Below are 17,224 nucleotides of genomic sequence, written 5' to 3'. Positions count from 1 at the left end.
CTCCACTTCCCTGCAAGTGGCCTCCAGGATGGCACCCTGCCTCCTTGCCCGACGCAGCACAATCTCAGCCCTAGCCAACACAATCCTTGCTTCCCAGCGCGCTGCCTCTCTGCTCCGATTTGCTGCCCATAGCAACTGAACACGGAAGACATCCTTTCGCTGAGGTCCACGTGTTCCTCCCGCGTCACATCACGCATCTGCCCCATTTTTTCGATTTTGGGCACTCAGATATGTAGCCTCCTCCTTAATGCCTGCTGATGCCACAGTGCCTGGTGTCTGCTTTGTGTGTACGCACTCCGGGCTGATGACAATACCCGGGGTGTATGGCCCATAACCTGCTTCTGGGTGCCTGCTGTCCCTTCATTGCCCGTGACCCTGTCGGTGCCTAGGTAGACACAGTGACCACCTCAGCTGATTGACCTTCGACTGACAACTTGGGCAAAGATGTTGGCTCCACCAGACTGGACAATGTGGGTGGGACTGGTGCACAGGTGGCCTTGGTGGTATCGGGTATCTGGACCGGAAGGCACCCCGGAAGATGACTGGCGTGCAGAGGAGGCAGACGAGGAGGGGGTCGCATAACTGAGCAGCCCATGCAGCACAAACCGGAACAGGCATGTTGCATGTCAGCTGATGAGGCAGCATACCTCATTGTGATGACGTGCAAGCCATATACTGTTGCCTGCACATCATCACAGATGACGGTTGTATGCCTCCCCACCCCGGCCTGCAGGAGTAGCACATAGCCCTGGATAGCAACAGCAGATGATAAGGGGGTGTTGCTCTGTGTGGACACAGCCGACACCAGGGGCTGGGCCTGGGTGGAGGCATCCCGGCAGGTGCATACAGCTGCATCTGCTGGCCCAGGGACAACATTTTGTGAAGGCACCTCCAGGGTGGCCTGCACTGCCAGGGACATGCCCCAGGGACAGGACTGCAGCAGTCACACTCACCTCACCATCCCCACCTGACGCCATGGACTGTGCTTCAATAGCCACCTCCTCCCCATCTAACCTGGATGACTCTGGGGCATCTTCTGCAATGGATGGCCCCTGTGAGGCATCACCTGTCCCCCCCACTGCTGAGGAGTCCACTCCCACCTTCGCCTTCTTGGACGTACCCCCAGCAGCATTGCCCGATGGTACCGCCTTACGCCTCTGCCTGGTCGAGCCATTCCTGCGGCCATGCTCCACAGCACTGCTACCACCCTCTTCATCAGAAGAAACTTTGGAAAAGGAGACACACAACAGAAAAATCAGTGTACTGCACCAATGTGTGCATGGCAATACCAACATTCAAATGAACTTGGCTTGTCAAGGGAACAACCATCATCCTCCACTGCCACACACGTGGACATGCAATCCACATCCATGCAGGTCGATGCGTGCCCATCACTCCAGACATTCACATCAGGCTACGTGCCACTCCCATGACCAATCAAATGCGTATGCTACACACACATGCATCATGTGCACATACACATGTCATGCACAAACATCAACAGAGAGTCCACAAACAGTGTGATGAGCAATCACATCAGATTCTCATTAACTGCAATCCTGTTACATGACTACGCCAGACATCAAAATGCACATGTTGCATCCAGGCGTGAGTGATGGCCAGTCACACATTCCCATCTTTGCCACATACACAAGAACATCATGCATGCACATGACGCGGGAGAACACAACCTCAACTGTCACACTTGTTACACGGGTATGCCTTAGACACAAGTAACAAAACATGTGCACGGTCTGAAAGGCAGCAGTCCAACACACAATTCAAGTGATATTTAATTCAAAATACATATGGTCCAATGCACACATGTATAGCTAGGTCTGGGGCATGAACCCAGACATTCGTCTCGGAGGCATATTTGGTGCAAGCATAAGGGGCTCACTGCTAACATGCAGCAACATGCTCATGCACCATAGACCATAGAAACACATGGATACTCACCAGACGTTGGCGTAACTCACAGACCTGGGTGTATAGCACTGGGTAAAACTTCTCCAGGACCTGCATGTTTTATTTGTCCGCTGGCACCTGTGCACACGGTGCCTCTCTGCAGATGCACCAGCCTGGGTGTAGCGCATGACCTTGCCGTGTGTCCTGGATTTCAGGTCCTCCCAGCGCTTATGCATGGTCTTGAAATTCCGTGATGACACCCCCTCTGCATTGATGGCCTCAGTTATCCCATCTCAGATCCCCTGACGTACTTCCTTACCGCGTTGCATCGATCGGTTGAAGAGGGCATCATGTTTCCCTAGGACCTTCTCCACCAGTATGTCAACTTCTCTGGTAGTGAAGTTGACAGCCCTCTGCCTTGCTGCCATCGGGTTGCCACTTTGATCTCAGGGTGATGGTGCAGACATGGCAACCCCGAGGCAGGTGTGGGTGGGAAAGGTGGTCCTGGAGATGGGCTGTGGACCGATGGTGGTGGTATGGCATGGTGGGAGTCCGGTGAAGCAGCTAAGGTGGTCACAGGGCCAAGGACATGTACCCTGGGAATGGCTGGACAGCAGACACGCAAAACACAGGGCAGGTGGGCAGCAGCACGCACACTGGACAGGCAGCAGCAAATTCCTCGGTAGGAGGCAGCTAAGGGTAGTAAGAGGCAGGTTAAATGGCTCAGAGGCAGAAGCGTGGATTTTCTGTGTATTAATGCGTGGGCAGCTGGAAACAAAGTGATGGGATGTTGTGCATAAGGAATTTGCGTAGACACATGAAATCCGAGGAAAGACCCTCAGTGCGTAACTTATGTGACAAGCACTGTACACTGGCGTTGAGCACTCCAGATCCGGGGATACATAAGTACGTGTAGAAGCAACTCCGATCGTACGTGCGAAGTGGAGTAGATGGACGAGTGGAATATTGCTATTTTTGGGATGCCACTCAATTCATTCACTTCTGGGATTGTGAAAACTTCTTCTTTTGGTGGGGGATTTGCCACTGTGCATACAAATGTCAACTTTTGTTTTTTCAGAGGCTAACAGTGAGCGTTGTGCACAATTTTCCTACTCTGGGCGCCCCTGTGTATCGAGTACCTCTATTCTTACCTTAACTGTAGCTTTCCGGGGTTCGCATACGCATTTATTGTGTTGCTGGGTGCCACTGTGTATCGCGTACCACTTTTCTTTTTTTCAGAAGCAATCCAGGAGGTATTGCGTATGGTATTTCCGCTTCTTTGGGTTACCTGTGTGTTATGCATCCCGTATTTCTGTCATCTGGGGTACATTTGAGCCTTGCTGGACCACAGAAGTACGTTGTCCATCACATACACTACCCCCTCACTCTAATTGCCCAGCTCAATTGTTTGGTGTGCATTCCATTGTTCACTTACACCTAGAACATGAATGGAAAAGCCCCAAGAGGGAAATGTGTCAGAGTTGGCCAGGGTCAGGGTCAGCGACGTGCAGTGGAAGCAGCTGTCCCAAGCCCAAGGGTCCAGGGATGTGCAGTGGAAGCTGCTGTCCCAGTCCCAAAGGTCCAGGGACATGCAGTGGAAGCTGCTGTCCCAACCCCAAGGGTCCTGGGATGTGCAGTGGAAGCTGTCCAAGTCCCGAAAGGTAAGGGATATGCAGCTATAGCAGCTGGCCCAGCCCAAGTGGGTGATGCCATGACCCAGGCCACTAGTGGTCCGGCATGTGGGGCCCAGAGTAGTCCCAGCCACACAGGGTCAATGCCAATACCACGTGCCGAGGAGGCAAAGCCTGCACTGCATTAACAGGCTCAACCCAATGGCATGGCACAGGACACTGGCACGTTGAGGAAGAGAAACTTCGATGAAGAACTCCAGATCCTCATGGACTACATGACAGAGCACCACCATGACATATGCCTGCAACCAGGGAGCACACATACGCCGGCTCAGCATATGGTGCATTGGCAGCATGTCACAGTATGATAAACGCCTTAGGGTAAGAGAAGCGCACTGCTGCTCAGGTCATGAAGCACTGGAATGACCCAACCCATCGCACCAAGTCCAAGATGGGTGTCAACCTCGCCTTTGCAATGGCAACTGGAGGGTGGTCTCCAGAAAAGGAGGTGCTCACCCCGCATGAAAAGGCTATGAGCCAATTAATTCTACCAGAACTGGTGCAGGGCGTGGGTGGCCTGCCAAATTATGAGGGTAAGTTATCAAGATTGTGCATCCTGAATGCCTGTAGTGAAGGATAACAAAGATGTATGATTGTGTTGCACTTCTGCTAGCATTTGAAGGACTGCCCTGGGTGAAGCATGATGTGGAGTACTGACTCATGTCCAGTTTACTTAAGAGTGGATACAACCCATGTGTTGTACATCAGTTGCACATGGCCGTGTGACCATATTCATCCCCCACTAGCATACCCACACAACATCTGTAACATAATACCACAACGTGCCATCTTGTTAGTTGCATCAGTGATGTCAGTCACTCTGCCCGACAAGACATGTGCTTGTGTCTGAAGTACGAGTTACACTTCATGCACTGCAGGGTGCAGATTCTAAATTCACACATGTAAGTAGGTGCTTCCATGCTACATAGACCTTCCAAGGAGACTACCAACATGCCTCATGGCATGGCATGTGTGAGTGTGCATACCTTTAGACTGTGCACATCCACGCTGCCACTATGGCTATGACTTTGGAGTGGATTTGCTGTGAGGCCTGATCCATGTTACCCTCCCAAACTCGCCACACACTCCATGGGTCCATGCCCCTGTCCCTCTTGTGGGTCACTGTACCTTCTTCAAATCTCCAACAACTGCATTTATTTACTCTCTCCACTTCACAGACCTTGGCCAGCTGTTACTCTTATAGTCATTCTTCAACTGGGACTTTTTTCTTTTTTTAACACTTAGGGCATGTTTAAATTGTGTGCTGTCTCTGTGGCAGTTTAACACTGGTGTAGCATGTGATGGATGTTTACTTGAGTGTCAATATGTGTTTCTGCCTGTTGACATATCATCTAATAGTTTGTCACTGAGCCACATGACCATGCCTATTTCACAGGTATTTGTCAATACTTTGCAGTGCTGTGTGCCATAATGCGCGTGGTAAGAACCATGTTTGTTGCCAATGTATCCACTGGCTGCATGGGTCTGAGCATGTAATGTTTTTGCCAGTCTGCATATGCCAGGGTCAGATGGATTCTTATACATAGTCTGTGTATGCTGCTTCTCTTATGGGGACACGCCTTGCATTTTGTTGCATGACATCAATGTGATACACATGTTTACTGTAGACACGTTTCACATGACTCCTCATGTCTTTTTCTGCACTTGTGCAGGTGAGGAGGCACCTGATGCAGAGGAGGAGGAAGATGAGGAAGAAGAGTCTGTGCTGGTCCAGAGCACCAGTGGAGGATGTGCTGTGGCAGGCCAGGAGAATCCACTGGTGCTAGAGACCATCCTGGGATTTACGGCATGCAACACTGACTCTTTGGACTCCAGTCGCTCTGGTGCTGAAACGGATTTGCAGTCCTCAATGCTGGCAGAAGTAAGTGCACCAAGTGTTGGAACAGTTGGGGCTGGTGAGTCTGCAGGGGGTCAGATGCCTTCACAAGGCAAGTCAGTGGTGTCAGGGCCGTCTGAGGTAGTTGTGGAAGCAAGGCCACGCTCCCATGTATTGCTTTCTGGCCCTGGGACAGATGTCCAAGGGAGGGCTGCAGTCCTGCAGCTAGAGACAGTGACATCACAGCAAGGGCCATGCTCCCTTGCATCAGGCAAGCATGGGCCCTGCACACATGGTGGGACGTGTGCAGCCTGGGCAGACCGAGTGGGAGCAGCAGATGTTTCGTTCCGCACAATGGCAGGATGCTGCCTTTCAAAGTTTGTCTGAGGGCATGGGTAGGGTGGCCAGTTCCATGATCCCACCTGCAACACAGGTGGTGCAACAGCTGCAGGTAATGTGGTCCACATGCCGCTCCCACAGGCTGTGCATGGAGGCCAACAGCAGAAGCCGACGGGCAGATCTGAGGTCTCTGCAGGCAGACCTGCTTACAGAGAGTCGGGTACAGAGAGAAGCCCTGAGGCAAGAGTTGTTGGCCCACAGAGCGGCAGTCCGTGCGGAAGAGGCATCCACCAGGAGACTATTACAAATGGAGATGCTGACATTGAGGCAGAATGTCTTGGCGGGACTCCGTGCACACCGTCATGTTGTGAATGGTGACTTCTAAGCCCTCAGTGTGTTGCTGCATTCAGCAGTGTCACGGATGGCCGCTGCCACTGAGGCCCAGGCCAGGGCACTGCATGGTTAGCCTCCTGCACCACTACCACCTTCTGATTCAACCCAGAATGCATGTGCCAGCAGACACATGCTTCCCGGTCCACCCAAGCTGTGCAGTCCGTGAGCCCATGGAGTATTTTCTTTTTCAGTTAACATGCACCCTGCACCTCCCACCTCCTGGCTGTACCCCCTCTCACCCCGTGGTCCATCATGGCCATTTTAGATTTTTAGATTTTTAGATTTTTAGATTTTTAGATTTTTGATTTCTGATTTTTGATTTTATTTTATTTTTAGATACTTTTGTTCACCCCATGCCAGGATTTTGGCATTTTATTTTTGAGTTGCCCTTTCCTGGTTTTATTTTTTTTAAATTATATTTTCCTTTAGGTGTGCTGTCAACATCGCAAGGCCATGATGTTTGTAGTCATGGAGTAATGGACATGCAGGCATCATAGTGAGGTCTACTTGCCTGTGTGCATGGTGGTGCACAGGATGGCATATGTAGGTAATATGGTGTCTGTGTTGCATGGCACATGTGTGATGTTTGAATGGTACTTCACTATGCCTGTTGTAATGTCTTCTCCCATGTTGTTTCAGTAATCCGTGCTCTGGATGTGACTACTATCTCGGGGAGACACCCTGCAGCCTTTGATGTTCATGCTCCCCATGCCCTCCACTAGGCACTGTCCCTCCTGTACCTGATTAGGAGACACAGTTCCAGGTGAAGGTTATGTGGGAATCACACCATGCCGATGCAGTGAGTGGGTAAGCATGAGCACTGTCTTGCATGTTGAGCATGCATTATTAGTGTGCGTGTTTGCTGCATGTCGTATTTAACTTATATGTGCTTTGCATGCTGACATGCCGGTATGGTTATTTAAGTGGTGATCATTTCACTGTGTTACCTACCTTTGGAGAATTCCTCTCTGGCCGCAACTACTGTGCTGTAGAGCATGCAATTGTCCATCTCCAATCCAGGCAGGGTACTCCTTGATGTAGCATTTCCTTCTGCTTCCCTCTCAGTGTCACTCTCTCTCCCTCTCTCTGGTGTGGTACACTGCACTCCTGGGCTGATCATAATCTCTTTCCTGTCACCCTCTGGCACCCTGTGTTTCTCCTGCAGTGGGTAGTCTCTGCATATTTTCTGTATCAAATCATGTGTTGTCATAGATGTGCATGTTGCTTCTGTTGTTACTATGCATGTGATTGCAGAACCATGGTGTGCATCATATGCAAGACAGGTGGGTACCCTGCACAGGTAAGTGAAGGGCATTAGCAAACCTGTGTGTAGTGTTTGCATTGGATTCTAGCACTGTGTGTGTTCACTTGGGATTGACTTGTTTTGTGGGCAACCAGTACTTCTTAATGGGTGTATGTTTCACAGGGTGTGCTTCTGATGATGGATCTGTGCATGTTGTAGTCTTGATGGATTGGGGGGGAGGGTCACTGTTTTCACATTCTAAATTCTGGGATTTCTAATTGTGTGTGCCTTTCATGGGTGTTGGTAGTTGGTAGCATGTCCATATGTTTGTGGCCTGTGATAGGTATTGCTCGTTGTGATGTATGTCTCATGGCACTTTTATCATGTGCAATGAGTGACACTTTACATCTCTTTCAATGTTTGTGGGTTTGTGGATCGATGGCACATTTGGCCTGTCTTGATTATGGATCATCCATTACGGCGTGCTGCACCAGTTGAAAGACACAGACATGTGGGTATTTATGAACATTTTCTGGATGCTATGTTGTGTACCAGCACATTAGGGTTAGTGGTGTTGGTGTTTTCTCATGCATGTACCATGCATGCTTCACCATGGTGTTTGCTGCTTCAGGTTTACTGTAGTTTGGTGTAAGGTACTGCTGCATTCAATTGAATGCAGCATTTGACCATTTGCATGCTGTGACAATAAAGTCTGCATTTAACAAGCTGTTTTGGTTGCCATCCTACATTTAGCATGCATTTATCCTTGGTTGCTGCATCACAATGCTTTGTTTTGTCTGCTTATGTCTTCCATAGCAGTTCCCTCAGTGGCCGGCATTCTATTGGCATTTATGTATCAAGCATGGTCCGGCCGGGAGTGCAAGAGGTGAGTATTTGTGTACTTGCATTCTAGTGGTTTGCATCATGACTGCACTCTATGAAATGTGCTGCCATCTTGCCAACCCATCCTATATCTTCTGCATCTACTCCTTCACAGTCCCTTTGTAATGCACTCGCATCTCATTTATTTTCGAAAAGCCAGGGCATACTAAACCTCCTTATGGCAGGCTCTTCCAACAAAAACCTCCTCCCTCTGCCCCGTACCACTCACCCTCCTCATTACTCCTTCTTCTCCTTCGCACCTGTCTCCCCTGAAGAAGTCACTAGAGTTGTCAACACCATGAAGGTCTCCTCCAAACAGGTGGCCCATGCCCATCCAGCACCATCAAGGGCAACATCTCCTCTCTGGCCCCTGCTATTGATCTGCAACCACTGATTAGCTTCTGTTTTGTTTCCATCCTCCCTCAAGCACTCCCTTGTGTGGCCCATCCTTACAATACCATCTGCAAAGCCTTCCTGCCCAGCCAACTACCACCCCATTTCAATCACCATCTTCCTGGGAAAACTGCTTGAGAAGTTTGACATCCCCCAAATGGACGTCCATTAAGTACTTGTTGGCAGTGTACTTGTACACCAGTGTGGATTCCAACCTTCCTGAGCAACGGACACTGCTCTCCTGAACTCCCATGAAGAACTGCTAGCATCCCTCAATTCATAATCCCCTGCTGTCCTCATCCTCCTTGATATCTCTTCTGCATTTGACATCATGAGCATTCCATCCTCATTAAAATACTCCATGAGCGGACAGTGGACTGGCTTTGCTCATTCCTAACAAACCATTCCTACAAAACCATTTTGTGCACTTTCTTCTACCCTACTTCTTCCTCCACCTGTGCTGTCCCACAGGTCTCCATTCTTTTGGCATGCATCTTTAACATATATATTTCCCTACTGCAACGCTTCATTGCCTCATTCTCCCACAAATTCCAGAGCTATGCTGACGACACACAACTCTTCAACAATGTTCCTACTGACACACTTGCACCTTCATTCACCCTGACTGCCTCTCTGCCATATTGGCCTGGTGCACTGCAAATGGCCTTGGCTTGTACGCCATCCAAAGCGGCAGTCTCTCCTTTTGGATCACCTGCAACCTACTTCTTCTTATCACTGGGCCTCAATACGGGTTAGACGGTTTGGATTTAACGGTGCTGGTAAAATAGTACCGGCACTGTTTTCCAGACCGGCTAACTCAGAGTTATGTGGCCGTGTGGTGTTACACTCGGCAGGTCTGACCTGGTGGGCGTAACGCCACCAGCTGCACATGGAAATGGAAAGACCGGCACCATTACAACATGGTGCCAGTGTTTCCACTGCCCCCAAACCTGTGGAGTCCTACGAAATGGGGAGTAATGGAATGCCAGCTCCAGAATTACTGGACCACCTGGTGATTCCGGCAAGCCCAGAGCTGGTAAATCCCCACGAGTTTGGCGGCAGCCTACCAGTTTTACCAGCACAGCCACCGCCGGACGTAATGAGGCCCACTGTGTCTTTCCTCCATGGGCCCACCCCTTGAACCCTCATACGAAGCCTGAATCTTAGCATTATCTTTGACTCCCCCCTTTCCTTCATCCATCATATTCTGCACATTGTCAAGAAGTCCCACTTTCAGCTATTCCTCCTCAGAGTAACTTTACCCTTCCACACCTTACACCAGAGAATCAATGTTACCCATACTCTGGTTCTCTCCAGACTAGGCTTCTGTAACAGCCTCCTCCTTATTGTTCCTTGGTCCATCCTGCTACCCCCTCAGCTTACCCAGATTTGGGCAGCAAGACTTATCATTGGCCTCAGGGCCACGTACCACATCTGTCATGCACTGCAAAGCCTTCAGTGGCTCACAGTCTGAGTACGGATTACATTTTAATCCCTGTGTATCATGGTGTACACAGGGCTATCTGTGGGTGGGTACCACAATATCTTCAAAGCTTCCTGATCAAATGCTGACCTTCTAGACTCCTGTGTTCCTCTGGGAACAACTACCTGTGTGTTCAGCACTTTGGTATAGAAACGGCTGCTTGTGTATCTATTTCCTCTGCATGCTGCCTTCTGTGTAATAGCCTCACTCTCCCTCTGCGTCTTGAGCAGGACCTCCTTAAGTTCCCAATAATGCCTAGGTCCTTTCTCTTCTTCTCTTCATTCTCCCCCTCTCTTCCGTGCTAATCATACAGTAGCATGCCTGATGTGCAGGGCCCTTGTGTGTCCTCAGGTCCCTGACCCCCCCACATGTATCATCAAACCAACTGTGGATATACTGCACTTGCTCATGCTCACCATCACCACTGAGTAGGGAGGTTGCACCTATGTTTATCTTTTATTTTCTTAGCACTTCATCAAAAGCTGTTTTCCATGGACAAATCTGATCCTTTTCCCTTGCCACCATCCCCTGTACACTTGCACGTGGTGAACACTCACAAGGCATAGTGTGGTTGTCATGAATTGTTTGTAATATTGATTCTATTATGTATCACTGTTAGTAATTGATTGTCTAACTTACCCTGTCCCCTCCCTGCTGCCTTGTGTGCACTTAGAAACAATTGTGGTAATTGTATGAATGCCTAAAAAATGACCAATACATACGTTTCTCAATAATGTGCTCCCATGACTGTGCTGGTATGCCTTATCATGTCATTGGTAGTGTTCCAGGGGTGTACCAGCTTTTTGGGGTAATCAATTATCTGCATATGTGATATCTTCACATATTCATGCAGCATGTTGACTGGTGCGTGCATTGTGTATGTGCTATTGTCTAGCAAATGTGGATATGTGACATACATATTTGCTGCATGTCATTAGGGACAGTGTGGGGATGTGGTTGTTTGTCAGTGTGTGTGTTTTGGTCTTTGATTTGCATGCAGTGTCAGCTGTTTGTGCACGAGTGCTGGGACAGATGTTGATGTTGTCTTGTGAGTTGTTGTTTGCATGTGCTGTTTGCCACTGAGAGATGCCTGTGGGTATTCATTTTGTTGTGGCATGTATGTTAGCTGAACTATGTTTCAGTTTGTTCTTTGTCTGCAGATACTTTTATCAGGGAATGATGGCTATTTCATGGGATGGAATTCGACTGTCAACTGGATGCCAGGGGGACAGGTAAGATGTTCATTTATATTGATCATTATGGAATGTTCAAGAACGTGTGGGTCAATACTGCACTTTTTCTCTACACCCCACAATAGGGACATGTTAGTGTGCATCATGCACAATCTGGGACATGTGTGCATATATTACCATTTGTGTTTGTTGCAGTTTGTGTACATGTGAATGGCTGTGGCCATGTATGGCTTGCAGCTCAGACATGTTTCTGGATTTATCAATGCTTACGCATTGACCGGTGTGTTACTTACTCAGATCCACCAGAGCAGAATGGGACCACTACAGTGGGTATCAGGCACAGTATAATTATCCTTTTACATTACTTATGGGATGGTTTTGGTGAAACAGAGGGGTTTTCATTGAACGGTTGGCATTGTTTTAGTGGTGTGCTCCCTCTTCAATGTGTTTATTTTGGAAACACAAGATGAAATGTGTTTTGAAATTGGAATTTATTTATTAGATATACATATAGCAACAAGCTTTGTATAACATAGCGTACAAAACATATAAAATTCATTAGGCTTTACAGATAAAAAACAGTTAAAAACACAATTCTGGTCATTGAAGACATTTAAAAATCTCTGCAAGGTGCAGATAAAACCTGACAACGAAATATATTAAATTGATATCATTGCCTTGCATAAAATCCAACCATAAAAAGGTATATCCATCACCTTTACTGCATTATTATATGCCTTAAAATATTTCATACGTAAAGAGTTAAGACTTTCACATTCTGTGATCAGATCGGACACTGTTTCATCAGTATAATTACCACATAGACGACAATACGTGTGATGATGTACAGATTTGTTCCTCAAGTTTTTTGGCGATAAAGCTAATGATACATGAAACTTGAGTAATAAGTATGTACGAAATGTGATCAGGCTAGGGTTTCAGGATCGACATACAAAACCATCTCTGCTTACAATAGTCTGTAGTAGATATGAGGCTTTCAAGATGGAGCATGTTATCTAAAAATGTGGACTCATTTATTTTTCTTTTCAGCCAATACTTCATATCATCGGAGAGAAATGTATTGCTACCATCTTATAGCCATTTCTTGTGAATTTGCTTCAAGACCCCAATTGTGCCTATTGGTATAGTATCATCCAGGCTTAAAAAGGCATTCATATATGGGACGATGATGGTATCAGTGGTCACTGTGATTAAGCGTTGGTAAAATAATACACATTGGGTTATATACACATTCCAGATACCTTTAACATTAAACTCAAGATAAAGATATTCTACGCGTATGCATTGTGGTAGACGAAAAAGCCTCCTCAAAAGTTTGGCTTCAAACATAATAATACGTTTTTTGTACTTTTGACCCCAAATTGCTACAGCGTAGGACAGCATTGCCAAGATCTTAGAGTTATATATAGACAAGACGGCCGATGCACAGTAACCATTATTTTGACCAATAAATGCACTGAGGGCATTTACTGAGATCTCACATTTCTGTTTTAAATCAGCCCAGTGTAAATCCCATGTAAGTTTGTCAACGACAATTATGCCTAGACATTTATAGGATGTGAATTGCTCAAGTGGTTCACTGGATAGTGTCCAATGTAGTCTCTTTGGCCTACATTTCTGTGTAAATACCATGATTTTACTTTTGGTGGTATTAATCTTAAGGCCATTAGCATTTGCATATATAACTAGGGCATTCAACATTAATTGTAATCCAGCAGGCGTGTAGTCCAGGAGTAGGAGGTCATCAACATAAGCAAGCCAGCCCAAGGCCCAAGGTCACATTCTTGATCTTTATAGGGTTGGCGGCATGAATGTTGAAAGATGTGAACATATCTGCCAAATATAAATTAAATAATATAGCCGCAATCATAAACCCCTGTTTTACGCCACATTGGGCCGGCATTGATGTTGATAAAAATGTGATGTCAGCATGTAATATCATTAGCGTATGAAGCAAACCTGATGGAATCCCCCATTCATCTAATTTACACCACAAAAGGTTCCTGCAAACCGTATCGAATGTGGTGGAAAAGTCGATGAATGCACAATATACATCTAGTTTACCCCACTGCCATGAGTGTTCGATCGCAGAATTTAAGATGAGGAGATTGTGAGAGGTGCTAGATTTCGCTCTAAATCCTATTTGATTTGGTGGAAGGCTCTTATTTGTATCAATCCATGCATTCAATTCTTGTAGTATGACTTTAGTGAATATTTTAGATGTAGAATCTAGCATAGCCAGCCCCCTTCTTATGAACAGTCAAGATGTTACTCGATTTTCAAGACTGTAACTCGATTTCCAAGATATGTGTTTTAGTTCTGTGCGCTCCATGTTTCCCCGAGTTGCAATATGGGCAGTGTTGTATCTTACCTGTGCAGCTGTGTTGGAATTGAGTATTGGCGTCATCATGTATGTGCTCAGAGGGTAGGAACTGTCCCCTGTAGAGGTGAGAATGGTTGTCATTTGTTGACAGTGTCTATTTGTCTGTGTGCAACATACATTCATGTGCATGGCCAGTCCTACTCACCAACGACCCATGTGTTGCCATGCTTCCCAGCTTCCAGGGCCCGGTGTAGGGGGGAAATCCTGAAGATGTAACTATCATGGGTGCTGCCAGGATAGTTGGCATAGACTGAAGTAATGATGCCCTTGCCATAACACACAACCTGAACATTGATGGAGCACCTAGCACTTTTAGGAAGTGTACCACCCCATCAAAATCCTGGACCACTGCTTGACTTTTGACAGGTGTTCTGGGCATATAGATATGTGTTTCTCGATTTGCACATACTTTTTCGTGCGCCGGCGTTGCCTGTTCAATTCCATGATTAAGATTGTTTTGCGTGCGTATGGGCAGTGCGATTGTTTGACTGTGCAACGTCCCTGGTAACGTCCACATTTTCGCTTGTTCTTCTTCATTCCATGTGTTCCGCCCCCTTTTTAGGTGGCTGCGCAGGAGTCTCATGCAAGTCCTTTGTGGTGTCGCAGTGATGTGCTGGACCAGGTAAGCCCTGTGCATTGTGTTCCATGAATCGATGAACAAGAATTTGCGCGCAATTTCAGGCGCAAGTCCCTGAATTTTGAATCAAATGAATACTGGGTGTTTCAGTAGAGTTCAGAGTAGAGTTAATCATTCCGAACATTTATGGGGTTTTGAGCACTATGTTTCTGGTGAGTTTGGGCTAAAACTCTATTCCGAGGGCAGGCTTTATGCACATTTGGGATGTGTCTTCTGTGAAAGGGCAGAGTGAGGAGATTGCTGGAGCAGTTAAGGGAATAGGCTCATTAGATGAGGGATAGGTAGAACAATGACATAGGATAGACCATCATTTTTGACTACTCGTGACTACTAAGAGGGAAGGAGAGAATCCAAGAGAGGAGTTTTAAATGATATGTCCTGATGAGCTTTACGGGACAAGGCACAGTGCACGGGAACAGGTTATGCAATATTCTTGTTCTCCCTTTCAGCCAGCACCCACATTCGCTCATGACGAATCAGAGACGTATGATGATGAATGTGATGAGCCTATCCAGGTGACCTATCCAAATCCAGGAAGAAACAAATGTTTTTGCCAGAAACCAGTTGTAGTGAGGAGGAAAAGGAGAAATATAATCCCACAGGGACAGGGCCAGTATGGGTGCTCATCCACCTTTGTACAGGGTCTTTCTAACACAGCCTCGCAGATCTGAAAGTGCAAATATGAATCATGTGACAGCCACACACAAACTTTAGCACCACCTCCACAGCTAACTAGGCATACAGGACCAAGAATATCAGTATCTAACCCATTGCACAATGTGCAAGAGATCTGTGTGTCAGAAAAATGCTGGTCCATACTTGGGTCACACAACGTTGAAGTGCCGTACAATGCAACACCTTGCATAGAACTTGGTTGAACCCAAAATACCTCTACTTCAGCCCTCTTCCCAGTTGCCATTTGCCAAACCGACCCCAGCTCACACAGTCACCCCAGAGAACATTGCTGCTGTTCCATAACTCTTTTTGACAGACTGAATGTAATAATGTCAAATACCATTAGTGACTGCTCTCCGGCTCTTAAGTTTCTTAGTTCTGCTTCGGTTGTTTTACAACCACAGACATGCACAGAGTCTCCTTTTAACAGAGCAGACAGTAACCCTGGAAAAGTCTCAGGTTATCCCTGTTAAACTAGAGCAGAACACATGCAAATGCCTCGTCTAGTCTATTCCATGCTACATGTGTGCGCACCCAATACAGCTTACCCAGCACTGTGGTACCCATGATGTGTAGGTGAAGCCTCTTCCAACGTTATCACTCAAAATGTATTCAGTCATAACATCTCAGCAAACTTCATTACATTTCAACTTGCAGTGAAATGCATTACTATAATTGGCTGCGCTGCAAATGTATGTTCTACGGAATTAACTGCTTTTGCAAAATGTGTACTGTCAGAATAGTTGCTTCAGGAAACACCTCATCTGTCCTATTAAAGATACGATGTCTGATTCACGAACAATGATTATGTGCAAGCCGTCTTAATACAATAGCTGGTGTTGAAACTTTCAACTCACATCGTCTTTAACGTGTAACATGTGGGGCTTTTTTTGTGCAACACCTTTAATATCAACGTTGGATTCAGTGGTTTGATGCATTTTCCATACGCATTAGGCATTACCAATATATATTGCGCTGTTGCTTCCATCAACGTCTAATGGATTCTACAAGAGGCCCATTCCTAGCTGGTATCAGTTTGAATTCTGTGGATGAAAACAGTGAATATGTGAGAACAGGAGGAATGTTTTCATCGGATTTCTGCCTTCCTAGGATATTATAACAGTATTGCAATTATCAGCCATGTGGCAACAATAGGATTCAAGTTGGTCCTTGAAATTGAATTCAGACAAATTCCCTTTTCAACTCTGCATGTAGTAGTTCAATTTACAATATGGAGCGTGGTTCATTGTTTCCGCAAAACAGTGTAAAAAAAGACTTTCACAAAAGGTTCCTACAGTGACCTTCTTGCACAAATTAAATTACTCTTTCACTGCACTGAGCAACTCCCCCAATATTTGGGGATTATCACTCTTAGTCCAAGGGAAGTCACATCACCATGTCCTCACTTTTACTATCCTCTCGCCCAATCTGCTATGCGAAGGTCAGATGCTTATGGAGCAGGTGCCTCTCGTCGGCATAACACACTGCCCTCGGGTTCTGCTTTCTTCACTGATGATCACCTGTAAATACAGCCAGGATGTGCCTGCATGGCGTATCAGTCGATCTCTCCTTGGCTGACCAAACAACACCACACTCAGCAACAACATCAGGCTTCACTGGTTGTGCTGAAAACATGTTGAAGAGAAAAGTCCCCTGAAAAACAACGGGGGGCAAACAGGGGCACACTTATTACAATACAATTGTCAAGAATCAATACATTTGAGTTATTCAGTTCCAATGTTTTCTAAAAAAAATAATTTGTATGTGTATTTTGCAATAGCGAATATGTAGACAACTTAGGTTTTCAAATAAACATGCACTTTTCCAGTTTCCAATGAAGACATGTAAAGGGTATATACTTGTCTGCTCAATTCACATATATTTCTTAAGGTCTATGTCACGTTTGTGGCAGTATGATTCATATTACATTCACATATGCATCAAAGCTACAAATACTTGTTTGTCTTTGGTTTGTCCAGATGTCTTGATAGGAGTTGGTGATAGTTTGCACTAAGGGCACTCAGAGTTGTGTCTCCTATCCTGTGACTAAAGGTTTCGGGCTTTCTTAGCCCTTCTTCAGGTATAGATATCAGGTTTTTTAATGCTTTTTTCTAACGGTAAATAGAATAAAAAAATAAATTTTAGG

Source organism: Ambystoma mexicanum, chromosome 5p (genome assembly GCF_040938575.1).
Source record: "Ambystoma mexicanum isolate Mex_15411 chromosome 5p, UKY_AmexF1_1, whole genome shotgun sequence".
NCBI lineage: Eukaryota > Metazoa > Chordata > Amphibia > Caudata > Ambystomatidae > Ambystoma > Ambystoma mexicanum.
The sequence above is the reverse complement of the archived record's forward strand: the minus strand, read 5'-3'. Positions refer to the sequence as shown.